General features: G+C 35.8%; 2 long non-coding RNA genes across 2 annotated transcripts in view; one reads left to right on the top strand and one right to left on the bottom strand.

Moving 5' to 3' along the window:
• The window catches only part of LOC146925087 (uncharacterized), a 38,282-nt gene extending 30,051 nt beyond the window's left edge, over nt 1-8,231 (top strand). Inside the window, exons 3-4 of the long non-coding RNA XR_015010362.1 lie at nt 5,769-5,862; nt 7,205-8,231. This is a non-coding gene — a long non-coding RNA (uncharacterized LOC146925087). The remainder of the gene's footprint in view (nt 1-5,768; nt 5,863-7,204) is intronic.
• A 2,074-nt stretch (nt 8,232-10,305) lies between these two features.
• Nucleotides 10,306-11,548, bottom strand: LOC146925086 (uncharacterized). The gene is made up of 2 exons (XR_015010361.1): nt 11,335-11,548; nt 10,306-10,695 (listed from the first exon to the last, which is right to left on the bottom strand). It is a non-coding gene; the product is annotated as an uncharacterized LOC146925086 (long non-coding RNA).
• Between the last annotated feature and the right edge of the window lie 14,011 nt (nt 11,549-25,559).

Genomic DNA, 25,559 nt, shown 5'->3' with positions numbered 1-25,559 from the left:
AGTCTGCTGCTCATCCTTTCCGTCCAAAGTCATGATCAAGTTCTCAGCCTCATAGTATCTAGCCCTCCACTGATGTTTCTCCCGACTCTCCATAGCTAGATGCTCCTGATACATCTCCTGGGTAGGTGGGAGTAGAGGCAAAGGCATGGTAGGAACAGATGCAGACACGTATCTCATAGAGGGGTAAGGCATACCGATCTCCTCAGCTTGGTTTATCACCCACTGTGTATAGGCCTCATGAGCAATACCGGACCTTACACCCATATGCTTCACCTCTTTCTTCCGAAGTTTGGACCAAGCTTGCATGAAATCTTCTCTAATTCCGGTGGGAGCATTGGAGTAGTGAAAGAAGTAAGGGGCTGTAGCAAGATTGATGGGCTTATCTTTCATCGGGAAACCAAATTGTCGCAAAGCGAGCTCCGGGTTACAGTTGATTCCACCCCGGGTACCAAGAAGAGGTACATTAAGAAACTTTCCACCGCCAAAGATAATTTCCTTAACCCTAGAAGCGGGAGTGAGCCAAACCACTTCATTAGGAGTGAGAGCCATAATCCTCTGTGAAATAGACCAATTCCTCGGATTGTCGTGGAAAGACTGCGGAAGGTGCGAAATAAACCACCTATAGAGGAGAGGCACACAACAAAGAATGTATCCACGACCTTTGTCGGAATGATCGTGAATAGCATGGTATGTGTCAGCTAGCAAAGTAGGGACCGGATTCTTGGAGTGGAAGATCATAATAGCATTCATGTCCACGAAGCCATCAAGATTCGGAAAGAGAATAAGCCCATAGATGAGGAGTGCAAGAATAGCCTCAAGAGTGTCCTGACAAGTAGTATTGAGGTTGGCTTTCCAAAGAAGATACTCGGAAGTGAACCCTCGGATGCGTGCCTTAGTGACAAGATTCTTGGAGACGTCGGTGGTCTTGAGATAGAGATCTTTAGCAATAACCAATGGAGGAGGAGGATTTTCAGGTCCTGAGAAAGGTATCCCCTTAGCAATAGATAAACCCATCAAGGAAGAATAAGCCTCTAGAGTAGGCACCAACTGAAAGTCTGGGAAAGTGAAGCACCGATACCCCGGATCATAGAATTGCACTAGAGTGTGCACAAGCTTCTCATCCACATTAGTATGGAGAATAGGAAGCAAAGCCCCGTGACGACGTCGGAAACCAGTCGGATCCTCAATCTTGAGTGCCAAATCTCTCAAACTAGCCAAATCCACTTCCTTGAACTTGTAGGACTTAGTCATCTTCATCCCTACAATGTTTACAAATTCAACTTGTCTAAGCCCTTCGATTAACAATGCATGACAAAAGTTTATGCATGTATGCATGTATGCATGAATGCATGATTATGTTCAAGTTCGGAGAAAACATCGTGGGTTAAAGTTCAAAGTCAAGGATTCATGGGTGGACACGGTGTCCGGTGAAACTAGGGCTTTAGGATATAGTAACCGGGTTCTAAAAAGGTTCCCAAGTTGCAACCTCTCCGACGTATCTCATGGTGTCACGAGACAACACTCGCTCCATGATTATACGTGGAAGGTCTAACTTGAGTGTAGTATCGCGTGACGACTAAAACTCGAGACAACACTCGGTTTAGCCTCCGCACTACGTCCTAAAAAATGGCCATGGATGGGTTTGGTTATCTACGGTTCATAGCGTCATAGAACAATTAGAAGTAAAGTGCCTAAACGCGACAACACGCGCCGACAACATCACCCCCAAAATGCCTCAGCTATGTGGGATTGATCGCATAATCCAAAACACGAGGCAACCCCCGGAATGAATTGTCGATTATATCCCTCCTAAATCCTAAGTTCACTCAGCGCGGGTGCAGGACTTTTGATATTCTCATCCCACACGTTTTGCAAGAAATTAAACATTTATTCACATATGAAAGCAAGTAAAAAAAAACAAGTAAAAATACAAGCGCAAGCGTGGAAATAAAGACTAGGCGTAACTCTCGAATCTCCCCAGTGAAGTCGCCAGCTGTTTTATCTTGGTTTTCGGGTGTCAAACATTAATTACGTTTGAACCTTTTAAACCGGTGATATCTTATTTTTTCTTGGGAAGGGAAAAAGTAAGCAAAACCCTTGAGAATTGAGGTCCGGGAGTTGTTTTCGCTACGGGAAGGTGTTAGGCACCCATAACGACTATAGTAACCTATAGGAACCGTCTTTAATTTCTACGCGCGCGCTTTATTTTTAAATGCTATTTTGAAAGTATTATTTAAACCTAGGAGTTTACTAAATGAAGAATTGGAGGGAGAAGAATGTTTTTGGATTTTTATTTTATTTGAATTGAAGGAATTTTGTTCCTTGCCTACGTACCCGTTTAAGGGATCAAATCCACCGTAGTTCTCTCTCAAAAAATGTTTTTGTTTTTGTTGGTTGATTTTAAGTTTGAAAAATAGGATTTTGAAGAATGGAGATTGAGAGGCCTTGAAGGCATGAGAATTTAAGAAAAGAGTGGGGTTTGATTAGTTATTTGCAAAAACAAGTCAAAGTATGATTAAAATTTGTTGAAATTTGATTAAGAAAATGAAAAGGAAAATCAATGGGGTTTTGACCCCAAGGTTTATTGTGAAAAAGATTTGAGTGAAGTTTGTTCATATTTTTTTGAAAATTGATTTTTCTAAGTATGAATCCTAGGCATTCATCTAACCATACAATCCTAAACATACATCTAAACATGCATATTCTAGCTATATATCTAAAGTGGTGTGTGTGCATGTGTCGGTGCTTGTGTCGGTGTACATCATTAGAGTCCATTGTCCTTTACATCATACCCTAGATACATTCTATGGCCTCTTTGCCAAGAAATTAAAAGCATGAAAGTAAAATATTACAAAAACTCCTAAGTTTTACATTCTAACTTTGGTACAAATTAAATTGCAAGAAAGAAATAGAGATGAATATGGGATGAAATGGAGATGCTTATGAAATGATGAAACATGAAATGAAAGGAGTTAGTAGTACATGACAATATCAAAGAAAATAAAGCAAGAGAAGCACTAGAACATAAAGGATAGAAAATGAGTGCAAACATGGCTAAAATTTGTTCATAGAATGCAAGAACCATATGACCTATAATTCTCCCATTCCAATGCATTTTTAAAGGTTTAGGATCAAGTCTTGGAATGGGAATTAAGGCAACATGATTTACTTGGCATTTTAAAACAAATTTCAAGCATATTTACCTTATTTATTTACACAAGTAACTTGTAGACTAAGTAACCTATCAAGATTCATACTCATGTATTAATATCAACACAAACAGTAGCTAAAACTCCCTCAAAATCATATAACATGTATCACAAACAATTATCAAGAATTTGAAGTAGAATTGGGCAAAATTTTCATGAATTTTCACAAGAAATCAAGGAAATAAAGCAAGAAAATGCAATAATATTTTTCATCAAGATTTTCAGTAAACAAAATGCATAAAAACATCACAAAAATTAACAAGGACATGTACAAAAATTTATAGAATTTTTCAAGTAATTTTGATCATGAACAGAGGTGTAAAAAGCAAAACAGTGTTAGGAAATAGCAAAGATGCATGAGAAAAACGAAATCTGCAGAAACACAAGCCCAGGCCCAAAGTCTTGATGGATCCTGGATCATCCATTGGCTTTACAGCCTTTAGATTGATCCAGGTCCAATTTTGACCAAGATCCGAGGGCTGAAGACACACAAAGCAAAGTGGATCAAATCAAGCACGCATCAGGACCATACAACTCATAGCAAGACAGATCTAACGGTCTAAACATGAAGGAGCACAGAACGAACACAACACGCGCGCGCGTGGGATCAAAGGCATGATATATAAGCAGTTTGCAGAGAGAGAGAGACACAATACACATACATTTCTCTCTCTAACATAAGTTAGAGAGAGAAGCTCTGCAACAAAGAGTCTTCTTCTCCGATCTTCTTCCGGCGAGTTCAAACATGCCGGTACGGTGGTCCGCCGGTGGCGCCGCCGTACCGGTGGAGTTTTTCAAAGCTTTTTACATCCTTGAACTCGTCTTCTCCTCCTCTTTACGGTTTTGAAACTATTTTTCGCAAGGAAGGTTTAGATCGGAGTAGATCTAGGTTCGAATCCTACGGTTCTTCAGATTTTCAAAGATTTTCGAAACACCTTGAACTGAAACCCTAAACTACACTATTTTCCTCACTGATTACGATTATGCACTTGAATTTGCAAAATAAACGGTGGATCTTCACAGACTGCATTTCTAGGGTTTCGGTTTCAAATCTTTTCGAATCTTTTTGGAAATTCTGCTTTGATTCACCGTTTATACATGCTTATAAACCTTCGATGATGATTTGAAACCAAAACGAGAAGGTTTTTGAGAGTTTACCTGGAGATTCAAGCGATGATGTGACGAGGATCCTCGTGAATATTTCCTTTGAGCTTCTGGTGAATGATTTGTTGAACTGAATCAATGAACTTCCTCTTCTCTTTCTCTGATTCGAATCTTCTTTGTTCCTTCTTCTCCTCTCCCAAACTTCTCTGTGATCGTGTAATTCGTCAATCTAATGGCGAAATTGCGCTGGAATTGCAGAGTTAATGGATTCGATGATGATGATTTCGTAAGAAATCTCTGAGAACTTGCTTCAAACTTGTTGAAATTGTTGGATTCTGTTGTGTGTTGAATTCGTATTCTTGCGAAATCTGAGGAAAATTAGCGTGAATTTGTGAGATTTTGGCCTGGAATTCGATGTGAATTGATGATTTGGTGTTGGATTGGTACTGGTTTGATACGAATTTCTGAGATTCTGGACAGTTAGGGTTTTGAGATGATGAACTTGTTCATCATTGTTCTTGAGCTTTTCAGAGTTTGTTACGGTTTTGATTTGTTTTGGGTGGAGAGAGAAATTGTGATGTGTTGGTGATTTTTTTTGCTGAGTTGTTAGCATCTGAATGGAATGGCAATGATTGGAGCCTTTTATAGGCTGCCATGTGTAGCTTCTGGACCAATATGGACATGACATGTGGCACTGGACATAACAAACTGGACCAATGGAAAAAAGACACGTGGCACTGGACTTTAACAAATTTTGGACCAAATTGCAAATAACCAAAAATAAAGGACTGAGATGTAAAAAAAACGACAAAAAAAAAGACTTTAAAAGTAATTAATAATAAAATTGGTAAAAAACGTAATTTGGAAATAAACGTAAAGTGAAACGATTAAAATCGACAAAACGGACTAAAACGAACCAATGGCTTAAATGAGGTACTTTAAAGTACCTCTCTGCCGAAATTTCGTGTGAAATGACCAAAATGCCCCTAGGGCTAAAACAACTGTAAATGACTCAGATACGAATTTAAAAAATGGATTTTTAACAAGGAATTGAAGCAAAGACTTATTCAAGCAAAATTAACAGACTCAGAGACAATTTTAAGGGTTTAAACAGAGTTTTGACACTTGGAATGACTAAAATGCCCCTAGGGGCAAAACCGACTCGAAATGACTTCAAATGCAATTTTTGAAATGGATTTTGACATAGAATGAAACAGAGACTTATTCAAACTACTTGAAAGGACTTAAACAAATTTTTAAAGATTGAGAAAAAACTGACATAGGAAATGACTAAAATGCCCCTGCATGTGAATTTTGCAAATAACATTGGGATAAAATACAGAGAAAGATGCAATTGATCAGAGACATATCAAATGACTTGAAATGCAAGAAAGGGAAAATTGATTAGTATTTTTAGGTCCAAAATTAGGGTATAACAATATATTGTTCTTCTAGGTTCACTTTCGATTCTATTGCGTGCAGCAAATTCTTATGGAGATTGAGAGCGTAGAGTAGAAATTAGAGTCAAGATAATTAAACACACCATGAGGTAATTGTATCTTCTGTTTTTTAGATATGTTTTTGATCTATAATATTTATTTCATCTAATATGATTATCACTAACAAACCGTATCTGATAATAGGCAATGCTGATCACTTTTTACTTTTATTAGAATTGTAATAAATCATATCTGTCAACATTTCACAATGTAATACTAGAATTGTAACTTTTGTTAGTAGCACTTGCCACTTTCGGAAATTTCTGCATTTGGAAATTGCTTCAAGGGCCAAGGAATTGAGTTACTCTGTTTGCAGTTTTTGATGAGAAAGGTTTACTATTTCTTTAATAGTGATGTCGTTGTTACTGCATTGTTAAATTTAATTTTGATTTTAGCTTTTTTGGTTTTGGTACAATTGACTAGAATTGGCACTAATATGTTCACCTTTGCATAACAATATTAGTTTGGCTTTCAATGGATTAGCTTTGGTTTTCAATAGATTTGGCATTAATATTGAGATGGTTTTTGTGTCCCAATTTTTCTTATAATCATTCCTTTGGGTTCTTATAATCATTCCTTTTCAATGGTTTTTGTGTCCCAATTTGTTCTTATAATCAATGTTTTTGTCTTTCCAAAGTATTGAGTACCAATAGACTCTGTCATAACTATCTATCTATCTATCTATCTATATATATATATATATATATATATATATATATATATATATATATATATATTTCTTCAAAAAAAAAAATATATACCATCATTCCTTTGGTATTTTGCGCATCTGTTTCTATAATATTTGCCTTCGAATTCTTATGCCTTATACAAGGCTGTCCTTATGGACTCTTTCACTGTGTTGAATTTTTCTGTTGAACATATGTTGTATGCCATATAAACTGATACTACTATACCAGTTAAGACATGTAGTAATTTTTGTTGTTATTTTTCTGTTTCAAACAAATTCTTTATGTGCCTTATATATTGTTTTTGTTCTAATGGGTTGTTTTCCTAATCTGCTAATATATACTAATATCATTTTGTGCATACAGAAATTCTATACTGAACATGCCTTCATGATTTTCCTGTTATAATGTAGTGCTTTTATAATTCTTTTTCTTCAGCATATTTGCGATTATGGTTTTATGAGCTTCTGCGGTTATTTATTTTTCTCTATTTCTGTTCATGTTATTCTTCTTTTGCAACTTTAATTTTTTTTTTAATTCATTATACTGCTATCATTCAAATACATCTTATAAACCTATCATCATATTTCCTTTAAGTTCGTTTGCTTTTTCAATTATGCTGAGTTACCAAAAAAAAAATTCAAAAAAACCACACATTCCATTGTTTGTTTGATAGAAATCTTTTATTTTTATGCTACCATGATAGAACAATATAAAGACTGTGTGAAGGAATGGTGATAAAGACTGGTGCTCCGTCCCTTGGAAACAATGAAGTTCTCTTTATCACATTGAAATATTAAGGATTGTGTTGGTGCTGATTCGGGTGTACTGACGTTGTGGTGTTGTTGCTGTTTGTTTTTGGTGCATAGCCGGAGGGTCCCCTTTCTGCTTAAGACTTGCTGGCAGGCTACTGGTTCGGTTCTATTTTCTGTGGTTCGAGTCTGCAGTACTCCCTTTTTGCTGGTTGTTGGCCTGCGGGGGCTGTTTTGTGTTTTATAGGGTCCTTATGTTGTTTATCAGAATGATTTTTCTAATTTTATTTGTGACATTTACTACGAGGACACTTATCCCTTTGAGAACCCCATTCAAGAATCCAATATGTCTAACAAAATGAATGATGCAAGAGTTACAGGAGTGAACTTAGCTGCTGAAGTTATCAATTTCCTTTAACTAATAAATCATTGCTGGTTAAAGTTGGTTTCAAGGTAAGGAAAATTCAAATCTTAAGTGATTTATCTTTCAACTACTTAAGCATTTGAATATTTTAACCATTTATAAGCTTTCTGTGTTGCATTCTGAATTTTATATATGGTCTCATGTTAATTGCCTTGAAGAATTCCTAGCTATTGTGGAATTGAAAACATAAGGTGAGAGTCCTTATTAAGTGATTGAAGTTGGCGGTCTGCTATGGATTGCTTCAGCAGACTCCATGAAATTGGTTTTCAAATTACTCATTTAGTGACATGTTGGGATTGACTTAGTACACTTGCATTGCATCTTAGGACACTTGATTTCATTAGTCTTATATAGTGGCATAATCTGATCTAAATGTGTTTTTGGTTTCCCTTTTGAATTTGTTGGTAGTCATATGATGCACTTAGTTGAGACTTCATAAATATATTGCATTGAATTGAAGGGAAGAAAAATTCAAAAGCTGTGAGTGTTCATATTCTCAAGTTATTGTCTTTCTTATATTCTTTTTTTGTTATCATTCATTTACAAGTTCCATGAGATCAAGGACACCACTATATCATTTGAGTTATGAATTAACCAATGGAATAACTCTACTTCGTTGTATATGGAATCCAAAGGAGTGTTTACAAAGGGGATGACAGTTGAGAGGGCAAGCCTCAGGTCTGTTGCAAATGTTAGGTGCTTTTTTCCTGTCAGTTTTTTCACTGTCTGCTGCTCTGGTGTGTATAATATTACCCCTTGATCTGGAAGTACAAACTGAAAAGAAGCTTCAATTTAGGTTGTTGTCAATTGTCATGACTTGATATACCCAAGGTGAAAGTTAAGAAAGATCTTGGAATCATGAAAGTCAAGGTCTTGTATTACCAGTTTAACAAAGAGGAGGGATTGGTTGTACTAGAAGAAAAGATGAAAAGTGTATGGGAAGGACCATAACATGATATAGTGGCTCAAGAAAGAATGAATGATTCTTTGATAATTGACAGATTTCTTTGTAATGTTTTGACTTGGATGTGTAATATTAAGGTATTGTAAACATTCCTTATTTATTGTAAATCAATGGGAAATTTATCACTGAAATATCAAAAGATATAGATTCTATGTTTCTTGAACTCTTAATATCATGTGAAATAGTGATAAAGACAATTTGGTCATGAAAATAAAATGTGGTTACACCTTTGTTAAAAAATGGTTAAACGCAGATCATTTTTGGATAGTTTTCCTAAAGTCTGTCAAACAATGAAGATCATTCACCTCACTTTATTATCATCAAACAATGAGTAAATAGTTTAAACTCGAATACATATATCGCCTTAAAATGCCTTAAATTGATATTGTTTTCACTACATTTTATCACTTTTGATATTTCAGTGATAACTCGCCTTAAAATAATATTGTTTTCACAGGAAAATTATGTATAACCAAATATTTGAAGTGTGTAACCACAATTTTACAAAGGCGTAACCATGCTTTTTTTTCTTTCATGTGTTTAAAACTAGTCGTGAGACATTCTAATTTACGAAAAAATGGTTACGCCTTTGATAAATTATGGTTATATTGTTCGTTTATTTGGTTATGTGTAACTTACATTTGCAAAAAAAAAAAAAAAAAAGCAATTCAAGCCAATTGTCAGTGAGACATTCTAATTTACGAAAAAATAGTGGTCACGCATATGTAAAAATGTGGTCATACAGACCATATATTTGACTAGCTTTTCTTTCCGATGTGTAATAATATCGTTTTAGGCGAATCGAACGCATAATCTCATTTGATCACTGCACTAAAAGCATTCCCAACCATAAATAACCTGTTTTACAATCGGCAAGTTTATCACGCCTAAGGACGGACAAGTTCTAATTTATGAAAAAAATAGTGGTCACGTATTTGTAAAAATGTGGTCATACAGACCATATATTTGGCTAGTTTATATTTCGCAGATGTAAATAATTTTGTTTTAGGCGAATAGAACACATGATCTCATTTGATCACTGCATTAAAAGCCTTTCAAACGATAAATAACTTCTTTTACAATCTGCAAGTTTATCACGCCTAAAGACGGACAAGTTCTAATTTCTGAAAAAATAGTGGTCACGCACCTTAAAATATGTGGTCACACAAAACATATATTTGGCTAGTTTATATTTCCCATGTATAAATAATCTTGTTTTATGCGAATCAAACACATAATCTAATTTGATCACTACACTAAAAGCAATTCCAACAATAAATAACTTATTTTACAATTTACGAGTTTATCACGCCTAAAGACGGACAAGTTCTAATTTTTGTAAAAATGTGGTCATACAGACCATATATTTGGCTAGTTTATATTTCCCAGATGTAAATAATCTTGTTTTAGGCGAATCGAACGCATGATCTCATTTGATCACTGCACTAAAAGCATTTCCAACCATAAATAACCTGTTTTACAATCGGCAAGTTTATCACGCCTAAGGACGGACAAGTTCTAATTTATGAAAAAATAGTGGTCACGCATGTGTAAAAATGTGGTCATACAGACCATATATTTGGCTAGTTATCTTTCCCAGGAGTAAATAATATCGTTTTAGGCAAAATATATACATGCAAAGATTTCACCTGTCAATAAAGACACAATTTAGACTCCAGGAAACATGGAGGGCCATAAGTTTTACGATTCCCTGTTTGTGTGGCACAAAATTAAGTTTTTCTGTAGTAGTTACACCAATTAAAAGGATATAACATTGGCTAAAAACATATTATGTTTCACCAATACTATCACCTTGACAGGGTCCTAGGAAATTCAAAACATTTAAAAATAATTTACTTAACCATTTCATCATGGCACTTCGCTATCTTTATTCCTCGTCTTCATATCACCCTTCACCCATGGTGTCCGCATAAGCCCACTCTCCACACGGTTGCTTGGCTTATCTTTATTTCGAGTGATCAAGGTTGATGCTTGCAGATGTTCATTACAAGAAAAATCATCCGCTGCCATGGTGTTAACTTGCATCCAATTGACACCTTGTATACAGCAAAACCAGACCCAACATCATAGTGAGAAAATTAAGAGCTCATAGGAAAAATACATATAACCAAAAAATTGAAGCATATAACCACAAATTTTCAAAGGCATAACCAAATTGTTGTTCTGCATTCAAAGATGGTCACCTATAAGTTTATCAACCTCACAACATAAATTTTTATTGAATCATTTTATTGAATCATCTTATTGTGAAATCTAATATGCATTACACCTCTATCATTAACTAAGAAACTAACTCAATCTCCATAAAAACGTTATTAAGAGACTAATCCAGTCTCTAAAGACTTTATCGATCAAACTCAAACACTGATAAGAAAGTATAGATGAGGCAACGACAAGTTATCACAACCGTAGTTTTGATATCAACAACGAGAAATGAAATTTATGTGCTCCCCAATTTTGGATTTAGGATTCAAAACTAATTTTTAATTTTGGATAACTAATTTTAAAATTAGTGTTTAGGGTTCTTCAATTTTTATGTGCACATATCAGAATTGATTACAAAACTAAACTTATATTCCAATTTCTAAGCTTCACTCAAGTGTTTACCAATTTCTGAAAACAAACATCAAGGAGGTCACTGTTATTAGACAGGGACTTTAGAAGAGAAAACTAACCTTGAATCTGTAAATCCATCTTCCAGGCACCACACGAGTGGGTCACTGTTATTTGAAATTGATGAAGAAGGAGGCCGAGAACAGCTTACTACAGCGGCGATGACGGCGGATTCAGACCGACAGAGACATGAGAAGGCCAAGAACAGCTTACTACGGCGGCGGTGATGGTGGATTCATGAGCTTACTACGGTGGATTCATGACGGTGGATTAGAGCAATTTTTCTGGTGACAAACATGATGAGATGAGATGAGAGAGAGAGCAAACAAAATAATTCATTTTTTTTTCAATTTTTTTTTGTTGACAAGGCATAGACTTATTATTTTATAATTAATTGTGACAAGTGGAAGGGTGTAGGAGTGGTACGTCCACCTAAGGTGGTTCACGTATCAGCACTCAAACTACAAAACCTGTTCTAAGCATCTAAATACTAGGTTGGATCAACCTTCTCATCATTAAATATATTAAAGTAGTTAAAATATGGGAAATGCTAACCGGTGCTCCCGGGGCACTGGTTAAGGATATGAAAAAGGAAATTATATAGTAGTTAATGCATTGAAATTGTGTAATTAATTCATAATAAAGTCAAAAACAGTTTCCTTTTATGGTAATAATTCTCTTTTATGGTATGCTTAACCAGTGCCCGGGGGCACCGGTTAGCAGGACCCTTAAAATATTGGTGTTGAAGCCTATAAGTAAAATTTTATGTTGGATCATTCAACAAATGCACAATTGTCCACTTCTTATACTTAATGCGTGTGTTCTTGTCAAAATTAGATCATTTGAATAAAAATCAAATGTTAATGAGAAAATGATTATGTCATTCTCAAAGTGAATAAGTCTGCCACTCCCTTTGGTTACTTGGACACTATTATTATCCAATCCATTCGAACCTGGGAATCTTGAGTTCAGTTTTGTTATTTTTCTAGTGTTAAAAAAATAGGAAGTTGAACAAAGTGATTCGTATGTTTGCAAAACAGGTTCATTCAATTAGGTCGAGATCATTTCATTTAATGGACATCTTCATTTGATTAGAGGACTATCCTTAGACTCGTTTTTTCCTTAAGTCTCTCCTCCTTTGATTTTTTTTATCTCTCATTCTTAGTATTACCGAAAATACAATCTAATTCAAAAGAAAGAAAAAACAAACAAACAAACAAACAAATGTCTTAACTCAGTTCGTATGGACAATGCATAAAATATGCAAGGTCCGGGGTTCGAACCCCGACCACCACAAAAAAAAAAAACAAAAAAAAGGAATGTTATTATACTTTTCAAATATAAATTATTATAAACAAATATAAATTATTATAAAAAATGTTATTATACTTTTCAAATATAAATTATTATTATTTATATTTTTTTTAACTATGTTTATAATATAAAGTATTGCATATGACTGACATCTTTAGGATAACCTGATTGACCGACCATCTTTAGTGGAGTCTTCTCTCAATCATATTTTATCAAATATAAATTATTCCTATCTAGTTCTTATTTTAAAATCTAAATAATTATATAAAAATCAAAGACTATTCCAACACAAAGTGTGTCCATAATAGCCACCAAAATTCAAATCAATGCCACCATTTTTCTTCTTAGACTTTTTTTGTTAAGATTTTCTTCTTAGATTTAAGCCATCGCCAAAAGAGAACCTTTAATTATTAATGGGAAAATGTTAACCAGTGCCCCCGGGGCACTGGTTAAGGAAGCTAATATAGTAATTTTTGCATTGAAAATTGTGTAATCAATGCATTAAAAACTTAAAAAGTATCTTTTTTGACTAACAATTTCTTCTTTTGGCTTCCTTAACCATTGCCCCGGGGGCACTGGTTAACATGACCCTTAATTAATCTAAAATATAGATAAAGCAAGATAATTTTTTTACCGAAGATCGATTATGACATTCTTTTCAATAACAGATAGATTATATTGATTGAATGTAAATAAAGATATGATATGATATTCAATTATCAAACTCTCTCCCTTGCAGAGAAACAGAAAAGCATAAATATTTGTTATTGATTAGAAACTGATAAACATACCACAAAACATAACAAATCATGATTTTTTTTTTTTTTGAAGGAACATAACAAATCATGATATTGAGTCACAAACCATTAAACCATATTGATTCATAAAATAAGCAACTAGTTGTAATACAATTTTTCAATAGTAAATACTAGTACATTAAAAAGCCAACAAAACAAACTAGGCTGACATATAAACAAAACGGTAGATCCATTGAAAACCAAAAATTTCCCTAAGAAGGAGTATCAGATAAAATGGACCAACAGTCCCATAGTAGTAGTGGTCGTCATCAAGCCATTTGTGAACACCACCAATGATAATCCGCCACGTCTACCTCATTGTACATTCTTGTTTGGTTAAGTTGGTTCAATTCATCACCTTTCATTGTAATCTTGAGGTTATCTTTAACTTCAAATTGAAGAAATATACAAACAGAGCATTAAATAGATGTAGGGTACCGTATTTTACTTAAAATAAAAGTGGAAGTTTTGAACTTTTTTGGATTTATTAAAATTAATATTATTCAGCTTGTATGTGATGGAAAACAATGCAAAGATTAAAGATAAAGAACGGGAAATATGGATGAAGTAAAACGAAAAGAAAAATAAAATAAAATAAAATAAGGGAGATCGATATATTATTTTGATGATGCATGTTAGCCAAAGAAATATATGTATTAACGTAAAAACCAAAATAATTGAAAGAGAGAAATATGACAAATTCACAATAAAAGTATAAAAGAGAGAATTGTTCCAAAAGTTGCAATAACATAGTCTTACAAATATCATTTCTCTATTTTGATAGACTAAAAGTAATATGAATTGTGATTTCATATTTTTTTATTAGACAATTATTAATTGTTAATTTGTTAAGGACGGATTTGTTGGAAGCAAGGATCAAATCCTTGTAAAAAACAAAACAATTGACTTCAAATGGTTATAAGCTACTCAAAGGACGAATTATTCAGAAGAACATGAGTTAATCAGACTTTACTTACCTCTTGACTAAATTTAGATTACTGGGACCTCTTTTTTCTAAGAACCGCAAGTTAACACCAACAGTTGTAAAAAAAAAAAAAAAAACACCAATATCAATAAATATCAGGTATTGTGTTTGAGGTGTAGGAGTATAAATGAAGGTATGAAGTAAACTTTTCTTGTAGGAAGTTAAACAAAGTGGTCCATATGCTAACAAAACAAGCCCATTTAGTCCCTCATCAGATTTGTTAATGGGACTATCTCCTTAAACTCTAGATTGTTTCTTTTCTCACCCTAGCTATGGGCTTCTCACACACTCTATGTAGTTTGGGTTTTAGAATTCGAACCGCATAAAAATCACATTAAATATCTAAAAATACGTTAAAATATTTTAGATTTTAAAATTCAAATAGGACGTGCGAGAAGATCATAGGATGCAAAAAGTAATGACCTAAACTTTATTGTTCTTGATGAAGACTCTCCTCGTTTAATTTTTTTTATTCTTCATATAATAAGGTTTTATTAAAAAAAGAATTATTTATGTCATAGTTTTCAACTATAAATTATTTCTACTCAATTATTTATATTATGATTTTTTTCTATGTTTTTTAATTGTGCAAAGTCATTCAAAAAACTAGATATGAAAAATATATATTTGATAAAATATGATTGAGAGGAAAGACTTCACTAAAGATGGTCAATCAGATTATCATAAAGACATTAGTCATTTGCAATACTTTATATTATAAACATAGTTAAAAAAAGCATATTTAAATAATAATAATAATAATAATAATAATAATAGTAATAATAATAATAATAGTAATAATAATAATAATAATAATAATAATAATAATAATAATAATAATAATAATAATAAATGCCCCTAGGGCATTGCCTCATTGGTTAACATTCTCCTTTGTTTTAACATTAGAAAAATAACAAAACTTAACTCAAGATTGTAGGGCTCAAATGAATTGGATAGTAGTGTCCAAGTGATCAAAAGGAGTGGTAGGCTTTTTCATATTAAGAATGACGAAATCATTAGCATTCAATTTTTCTTCAAATAATATAATAATAAGAACACACACATTAAGTATAGAGAAGTGGACCATCATACGTTTGTTGAATGATCCAACACATTAAACATCTATGCAACTAACATCTGAATTTACTTAGAGGCTTCAACACCGTTATTTTAACTACTTCAACTTTGCTAAAAAAAATAAAAGTTCAATACTTGAATTAGATCAAAGAGAGAATATAAGACCCTAACTGGACCAATTGAGTTTGACATATATCTGTTGGAACAAAATGTGTTTAACAATGAACCTTAAAGAGTTTTGATGATAACAGGGTATTAAAAATTGTAAATTGGACTAGCTAATATTTGTTCAAGTGTACATGACCATAATTATAAAGTTACATCATCATTGGTTCTGAATGAGCAAATAAAGAGCAAAAGAAAATGAAGCTTAGATGATTCTGAAGGCAAAGCGCTCCTGAAGTCAAGCTGCTCCTGAAGAAATAGCGCTCCTGAAGTAAGCTGCTCCTGAAGAATAGTGCTTCTGAAGACAAGAGGTCCAGAAGCCACATCATCAGAAGCTGCGTCATCAGAAGCTGCAGAAGTCACATCATCAGAAGCCGCATCATCAGAAGCTGCCTCATCAGAAGCTATTTCACCAGAAGCTGAATCTCAACTGGATTTGCAAAAGATTCAAGAATTGAAGAATTATCAATGCAAAAGCGGTCTATTGGATTCGAAAACACAAACAAAGGATTAGTGGAGTTTTGCAACGGTCATTTCAAAGGTGTTTGAAGGCTTGTGCTTGCAATTTGGACGAAAGCGTTGACATTGTACTTTGTACGAATTGTACAACCACGTTCTCCACTACTCTGTTTTGTGTCCACGCTTCAAGACAAGAAAACAGCTCCAGAATACGGTCTCGCCTGCATATATGTTCCTTTGGATAAGGAATGGATTTCAAATTGGTTCTTCATAGGACAACAACCAAATCAGGCAAAAGATCAGTGGTGAAAGATCAAGCTTCAACTAACGACTCTTTGGTGTGCTGGCAATTTCACAACGTCTCTTTCACACCTCTATATAAAGGAGTGAAGACCTAGAGAATTGGTAATGCAAGAACGCTGAACGAAAGACTCACAAGATTTTCACAAGTACCAAACCTCTGCTGAAATTGTTCTGCATTCACTTAGAATTTCTGTGTCTCAAAGTCATATCTTAGAAATTCTTAAGTCCATTGAGTCTGTATCTGATTTGTATTGTGAGCACCTCTGATTGTATATCAAGTGTTCAAACTTAAACAATTTTCTGTGTAATTTTGTTTAGTTAGGAAGTCTCTTGCAATTGTGCTTGAGCAGGAAGTCTCTTGATTGTGTTCTTGAGCAAAGGAAGTCTCTTGCTTGTGTGCTTGAGCATTGGAAGTCTCTTGCTTGTGTGCTTGAGCATTTGTAATCAGATATTACTCATAGTGAAATCTCCTTGGAAGTGCAAGGGGGACTGGACTACTTCCGGATTGTGGAAGGAACCAGTATAATTGCTTTGTGTCGTTCTTCTTCTCTCTCTGTTTTATTCCGCTGCATTTAGATTCTGATTATCACTTCAGAAGCTGTCTCACCTAGCTTCTGATCAGTGTGTTCAGTTTTTAGGAGAAACGAAGAATTTTTCAAAACACAATTCAACCCCCCCTTCTTGTGTTTTTCTCACCTTCAATTGGTATCTAGAGCCTTGGTCTGTTGTGTAACACTTAACCGTGCAACAGTCAAAGATCTGAGAAAAACATGACTACTCCTCCTCCTAATGGTTCTGGTTCTAGTGATACTAGCTATAAAAATGTCTCACATGATTATAGTGATAGTAAGAAAACCAGTGTTGGAAAAGTTCCAAAGTTCAATGGAGATGCTGAAGAGTTCTCTTGGTGGAAGACCAATTTTTACAGTTACATCATGAGCCTGGATGAAGAATTATGGGATATTCTGGAAGATGGTGTTGGTGATTTAGTCCTTGATGAAGAAGGAGCTGCTGTGGATAGAAAGAAACATACTCCAGAACTGAGAAAACTCTACAAGAAGCATCATATTATCAGAGGAGCTCTTGTCACTGCCATACCCAAAGCAGAGTACATGAAGATGAGTGACAAATCCACTGCTAAAGCTATGTTTGCTTCTCTCTGTTCAAATTATGAAGGGAGCAAGAAGGTCAAAGAAGCAAAGGCTTTTCTGCTTGTACATCAGTATGAGCTATTCAAGATGAAGGATGATGAAACTATTGAGGAGATGTACTCAAGGTTTCAAACCTTAGTTTCTGGGCTACAGATTCTAAAGAAGAGCTATGTTGCTTCTGATCATGTAAGCAAGATTCTCAGAAGCTTACCTGCCAGATGGAGACCCAAAGTGACTGCCATTGAGGAAGCTAAAGATTTAAACACTTTAAGTGTCGAAGATCTTGTTAGTTCTCTCAAAGTTCATGAGTTAAGTCTTAATGAACATGAGTCTACTAAGAAGAGTAAATCAATAGCTCTTCCATCCAAAGGCAAGTCATCAAAAGCTCTCAAAGTGGTTGAATCTGAAGAGGAAGAACAGTCAAGTTCAGATTCTGAACCAGATGCTGCTGAAATGGCCATGCTCTCAAACAGACTTCAATATCTGGCCAAGAAGAACAGAAAGTTTCTCGCCAAAAGGGGTAACTCCAGAAGCTCAAGGAAAGAAGATCAGAAGGGATGCTTCAACTGTAAGAAGCCTGGACACTTCATTGCTGAATGCCCTGATCTTCAAAGAGAAAAGTCAAAGGACAAATCAAAGAGGTCTACATTCAAACCAAGCAAATTCAAGAAGCAGATTAAGCAGAGTTTAATGGCAACCTGGGATGACTTGGGTAGTGAATCTGGATCTGATAAAGAGGAAGCTGATGAAGATGCAAAGGTAGCTGTTGGGTTGGTAGCAACAGCAACTTCAGAAGCTGGATCAGATTCAGACTCAGAAGATGAAAACGAGGTATATTCCAAAATTCCCAGAGATGAACTTGTTGAGTCACTTAAAGAACTTCTTACACATTTTGAAGTAAGAACCAATGAGTTGAAGGATTTAAAAGAAAAATATGCTGATTCAGTACAACAGCAAAAATCAACTCTATTGGATCTGAAAGCTTCTGAACAAGGACTTAGGGGCTTTGACTTCATGTGTAAAACATATGAAGATCAGCTCAGGTTCTTATGTCAGAAGCTACAAGAAAAGTGTAATGAAAAACCTTTAAGTAATCATGAAATTGCTCTTGAAGATTTCATTATATCTGGCATTGACAGAAGCAGAGTAGCTTCTATGATTTATAGCATTTACAAGAACAATGGCAGAGGAATTGGTTTTCCAGAAGTGAAACTTGAGAAAACCAATCTAAAGTCTTGTTGTGAATGCATCAAGGAAGGTCTGAAAACATTCTTTGTACCAGAAGGGGCTGAGTTGGAAACTGTTGTTCAATCAGAACCTGAAGCTTCTAGTTCTAAGGCTAAGATTATTTCAAAGCCCAAGAACTCTAAGTCAAAGGCTATGATCAAATCTGATTCCAAGACTTCAAAGGTTAGGATCCTGAAAAGATCAGAACCTATTCCTCAGAGTCTGGTGAAACCAAAATCTGGGGTTCTGAAGTCTAAGTTTCAGAAGAAGACAGTTACTGCTTCTGAAGTACCAAAACCTAAGGTGATGGTTAATCAGAAGCAACCCAACTCACAGCACAAGGTACAAGAAGTGAAGAGTAAAGCCTTAAGTACTAACCTTCCAGGACCCATAGAACAATGGGTACCTAAAACTAAAAATGTCAATGATGCAGGTATGTCTAAGAGCAGTGCCAAAGCAAAGATCATGGTACCTAGACAGCGGTTGCTCAAGACACATGACAGGAGACAAGTCCATGTTCCTCAGCCTAACAATGAAAGAGGGAGGAAATGTGAAATTTAGAGGCAACCAGTCAGGCAAGATCATAGGTACAGGAACTATTGGTAATTCCTCTACCTCAATTAATAATGTATGGTTGGTAGATGGTCTTGAACATAACCTTTTGAGCATTAGTCAATTTTGTGATAATGGTTATGATGTACTTTTTGAAAAACCCAACTGTGCAGTAATCAACAAGGAAGACAAATCCATTGTGTTCAAAGGAAAGAGAGTTGACAATGTCTATAAAATCAATTTTTCTGAACTGGCTGATCAGAAGGTGATTTGCCTACTATCAGTGAATGATAAGAAATGGATGTGGCACAGAAGGTTGGGACATGCTAACTGGAGGTTAATCTCTAAGCTTAGTAAGTTACAACTTGTAAAAGGGCTACCAGACATTGACTATCATTCAGATGCACTCTGTGGTGCATGTCAGAGAGGGAAAATTGTGAAATCATCTTTTAAAACCAAAGACATTGTTTCAACCTCAAGACCTTTAGAATTACTCCATATTGATTTATTTGGACCAGTAAGTACTGCATCCTTATATGGAAGTAGATATGGATTAGTCATTGTTGATGATTACAGCAGATGGACTTGGGTGAAATTCATAAAGAGTAAAGATGTTGCGTGTGATGTATTCAGTAGCTTCTGCACTCAAATTCAATCTGAAAAAGAATCAAAAATTTTGAAAGTCAGAAGTGATCATGGTGGAGAATTTGAAAATGAGCCATTTGAAGCTTTTTGTGAAAAACATGGAATTTTCCATGAATTCTCTTCTCCTAGAACACCACAACAAAATGGGGTTGTAGAGAGAAAGAATAGAACTTTACAAGAAATGGCCAGAACCATGATTCATGAAAACAGTTTACCAAAACATTTTTGGGCAGAAGCAGTGAATACAGCATGCTATGTTCAAAACAGGATCTATATTAGACCTATTTTGGAGAAAACAGCATATGAACTCTTTAAAGGAAGAAAACCCAATATCTCTTACTTTCATCAATTTGGATGTACTTGTTACATTCTGAACAACAAGCTCTACCTAAAGAAATTTGATGCCAAGGCCCAAAGAGGAATCTTTTTAGGTTACTCTGAAAGGTCAAAGGCATACAGAGTGTATAATTCAGAAACACTCTGTGTTGAAGAATCTATGCACGTTAAATTTGATGACAAGGAGCTTGAAGATAAAACTTCAAAGCAAGGTGAAAGTTTTGCAGAGATACAGGTTCCTGAAGCTATTCCAGAACCTGATCAGATAGCTGAGTCTGAAGATAGTCCATAAGCTGAACCCACATCAGAAGCGCAAGATGAAACTGCTTCTGATGAAGCACAAGATGGCTCACATCAAGCAGATCCTCCCAGAAACACATTCAAACACAAGTCTTCACATCCTGAGGAGCTAATCATCGGAAACAAAGATAGTCCAAGAAGAACAAGATCACATTTCAGACAAGAAGAGTCAATGATTGGACTAATCTCAATGATTGAACCTACAACAGTTGATGAAGCACTTTCAGATGATGGATGGATCCTAGCTATGCAAGAAGAGTTGAATCAATTTCAAAGAAATGATGTGTGGGATCTGGTACCCAAACCTCAGCACAAGAACATTATTGGAACAAAATGGGTATTCAGAAACAAGCTGAATGAGCAAGGTGAAGTAACAAGAAACAAAGTCAGGCTTGTTGCACAAGGGTACAGTCAACAAGAAGGCATTGATTACACTGAAATGTTTGCTCCAGTTGCAAGATTGGAAGCAATCAGGTTACTTCTTTCCTATGCAGTTAATCATGGCATAATATTATATCAAATGGATGTCAAGAGTGCATTTCTAAATGGTGTCATAGAAGAAGAAGTGTATGTCAAGCAACCTCCTGGATTTGAGGATATTAAATATCCTGACCATGTGTTTAAACTGAAGAAATCACTATATGGCTTGAAACAAGCTCCCAGAGCTTGGTATGATAGACTAAGTAATTTCTTAATCAAAAATGATTTTAAAAGAGGACAGGTTGATACTACACTCTTCAGAAGGACCCTTGAGAAAGATATTCTTGTTGTGCAAATATATGTTGATGATATAATATTTGGTTCTACTAATGCATCTCTTTGCAAGGAATTTTCTGAGTTAATGCAGGATGAATTTGAAATGAGCATGATGGGAGAGCTGAAGTTCTTCCTTGGCATTCAAATCAATCAATGCAAAGATGGAGTCTATGTTCATCAATCAAAGTACACAAAGGAGCTTCTGAAGAAGTTCAAACTTGAAGATTGTAAAGTGATGAACACTCCAATGCATCCTACGTGCAACTTGAGCAAAGAAGATGAAGGAGCTAAAGTAGATCAGAAGCTGTATAGAGGTATGATTGGTTCTTTGTTATACCTCACTACATCTAGGCCAGATATTTTATTCAGTGTATGCTTGTGTGCAAGATTCCAATCAGATCCTAGAGAATCTCATATGACTGCTGTCAAGAGAATCTTCAGGTATTTGAAGGGAACAACTAATCTTGGACTCCTTTATAGGAAATCCTTAGATTATAAGCTAATTGGATTCTGTGATGCTGATTATGCTGGTGATAGGATTGAAAGAAAGTCAACCAGTGGCAATTGTCAATTTCTGGGTGATAATCTTACATCCTGGGCTAGCAAAAGACAAACAACTATTGCTATGTCTACAGCAGAAGCAGAATACATTTCAGCTGCAAGTTGTTGTACACAACTACTTTGGATGAAACATCAGTTGGAAGATTATCAGATAACTGCCAACAGTATTCCCATTTATTGTGATAATACTGCTGCTATTTGTTTGTCTAAAAATCCAATTTTGCATTCAAGAGCCAAGCACATTGAAATCAAACACCATTTTATCAGAGATTATGTTCAAAAAGGAATTTTAGATATACAATTCATTGATACTGAAAATCAATGGGCTGATATATTTACTAAGCCTTTAACTGTTGAAAGATTTGATTTTATAAAGAAAAATTTGAACATGCACTTTGTATCTGATTAAATGCTTGCTTGCTCCTGAATAGGATTTTAGGTTCTGAAGTCAGTTCAGAAGCGGTAGTCCATCAGAAGCTCTTTATTGAGGTTCTGAGGAAAACTCGCTTCTGATGATGACGTCAGCATCTGAAGTCCAGAAGCTGGATTTGTTGCTTCTGAATAGTTGAATTAGTGGAAACGTTGGAAGTTACCTTTTAAAAAGTAACTTCTGGCCCACTAACTTGGTAGTTACTCTGTGAACTTCTTACGTGGCATGTATGTATTGGTGTATAACAAAAAGAGCAATGATGATTTAATAGCTTTGAAAGTACTTTTCACGCGCCCCCAATTTTGTCATTAATGTTATGTTTGTTTGTCTCTTTTGAATTGCAATCGTTTTACTTTTAACACTTTGACAATTCACACACTACTCACTCACAACAAACACATTTGCTCTCAAACCTCTTGCGAAGTAAGCGCATTCTCTCAACCTTAACCCTAAAATCTTCATCTTCTTCAAATCTTCGTCAATCATCAAATGGCATCATCAAGCTCAAAAGTTTCAGAATCTACATCAAACATGCAAAGAGCACCAGAATCTGAGTCCATCTACAAAGAGAAGACTATGGATATTCCATGGGAATCCCTAATAGTTCAAGTTGAATCACCAGTGGACTTCACTTCACTCAAGAAGTACGAAGTGGACATGGAAGGCTACGTAGAAACTCAGAAACTATCTGGCTACTTCAACATGCTAAATGGGCCAACATATGTGAACTTGGTCAAAGATTTCTGGTTAAGGGCCGAAATTGTCAATGAAAAGCCTGTGAAGGTAGCAGGTAAACAAGCTGGGTCGAAGAAAGGAAAGAAGGAAATTGACTTGAATCCCACTTCCTTCAGTAGCCTTGAGATAAGGTCTGAAGTGATGGGTATTCCCATAGTCATCACAGAGGAGATAGTTGCTAAAGCTTGTAGAATGGATGCAGAAGGAAGGTTTCAAGAAATTGTTAAGAAGGATGATGTCCTGCTGCAAAACTACTACAACACTCTTCTGGGTGGTAACAAAGATGCTAAGCCTTCTGAAATGGAGATTCACAACAGAATGTTGGTGAAATTCAGCAACGATTGCTTCTTTCAAAGAGCAGGTGGGTCTGATCAACCCAACAACCAACAGAAGCTAGCAATCTATTTCATGACCAATCTGGAAAAGATAAACTTTCCAAGATATGTATTGGATCATCTCTGCTGGGCTATCAATGAAAGCACAGTCAAAGGAAGGAAACAAGTGCCCTATGGAAGATTGCTCTATGAGATCTTTTATCAAGGGAAAGTGCTGGATCTTTTGAGAAGAACAAGGGATGCTTCTGATAAATGCTTCGAAGTCTCTACTGCAGAGAAGACTATCAGTAGCAAGACCTTGCATTCTATGCACTTATTCAAGACAGCTCCTAAAGATGAAAAGTGGTTGGAGATGACCACAGAAGAATCTGAGATTATCAGGGACTTTCCTTCCATTATTAAGGAAAGTGATCCTGAACACTTAGCTAGATTAGTAGCTGAGTACATCTTGGAGGAAGCTGCTTGTGCTAAAGGGAAAGGCAAGAAGGCCAAGGCAGTTGCTGTGTCAGAAGCTGCTGTTTCTGATGCACCTAAAGGGAAGAGGACCAGAACTAGTTCTGAATCTGATGCTGCTCCTACTAAAGGAAAGAAGGCCAGAACCAGTACTGAGTCAGAAGCTGCCATTGCTAAAGTTGCTAAGTCTGAATCTAAACCTATTTCTATCAAGGAGAAAGGAAAGATGCAGAAGATTGGTGCTGCTTCTATTCCACAGAAGAGAAGAAAAGGTAAGGCAGATTTGGTAATCACTCAAGAGCAGCTGGAGGAAGCTCTTGAACAAATGGAGAAAGAAGAGGCTGATCCCAAGCTGAAGAAGAAGAAGGCTCCCCTTCAACTTGTGAGTCCTATGGTTGAAATGACTCTAAGAATGAAAAGGATGGCAGATGAACGTGCTTCTGATCTTATATCAGACAGAAAGGATCAAAAAGCACAATACATTCAGCAAAGAGATGAAAAGCTCAAGGCTTTGGGGTTGGAAGACTGTGATAGGTTCTACAAAGAAAAATTGGCTGAAGTAAGAGCCATTGCTGGTAAGCCTACTGAAGACAATGAGGAAGACGATATGATGCTCATTTTTGAAAATGCTCCAGAAGAGGGAACTTCAGAAGCAGTTCCTCAATCTGCTGGTCCACAGAAGATCACTTCTGAAGCTGGCCCTGCAGATCAGGTAATCCAGATTCCAGTCACCTCTATCCCCATTTCACTCTCTTCACCATCAGCACCTGAACCAATAGAAGACACTTCTGTCTTAGACAGTCTTGCTCTTCACTACTCAGGTGAGTTACCCTTAGACAAATCTACCTCAGAAAAGGCCTCTGAAGCAACTCCAGAAGCAGCTGCTTCTGAAAATGTTGTTTCAGAAAACCCCCATCAACAAACACCTGAACCACATAAACCCACAACACCCCCACAATCACCATTAGCTACCATTGACCCCCAACTCAACAATCAAACAACAAATTCACCACAACAACCACCAACTGAAACTGAATTTCAACCTTTACCTGAACACTCTCCAGAACCAACTCCCATGGATGTTGACATCTCTCTAGTCAATGTTCAAGCCTCAACCTCCACCACTCACATTGTTTCTGACCAGCCTTCATCTTCAAACACACAAACACACCTTAACATTCCAGTTCCTAACCCTGTTCAAGATCTGGAAATCAGTGATTCTGATCTTGAAACCCTTGATCAACCACCCACAAACATCCTGGAATCTGGATATATTAATTCTGAGCTTCTGACAATCCTGAGTCAGATGCATAATCTTGTGGATCAACGAAGGACAATTGATCTCACAAGTGCATATGAAGACTCCTGGGCATCTCTTCAGAACCGGGCAACTGAGCTTATCGAAGAAATCAAAGCTAAATGCATCAGAGTCAAGCAAGCATCAGTCAGAAGGCTAATGGAGCATGTGAATCAGAGTCTTAGAGTAAGAAGTTCTACACTGCTCCTGGCAAACCAGCCTTTCTTCTTTGAAACGGATTACTTGACCAGAGAAGCCAGGTTGTGTAAGCTTCTGAAGAAACAGATGGCATAGCAGCAGCAAGAAGCTAAGGAAAGGGAACAAGCTCTTCTCCAGAGGCAACAACAACTTGAAGAACTGTTGCAGAAGAAGATTGAAGAAATGGAGGAGATGAAGAAACAACAACAAA

Source organism: Medicago sativa, chromosome 5 (assembly GCF_051527215.1).
Source record: "Medicago sativa cultivar Bolivia chromosome 5, Bolivia_mono, whole genome shotgun sequence".
NCBI classification, from domain to species: domain Eukaryota; kingdom Viridiplantae; phylum Streptophyta; class Magnoliopsida; order Fabales; family Fabaceae; genus Medicago; species Medicago sativa.
The sequence above is the reverse complement of the archived record's forward strand: the minus strand, read 5'-3'. Positions and strand labels throughout refer to the sequence as shown.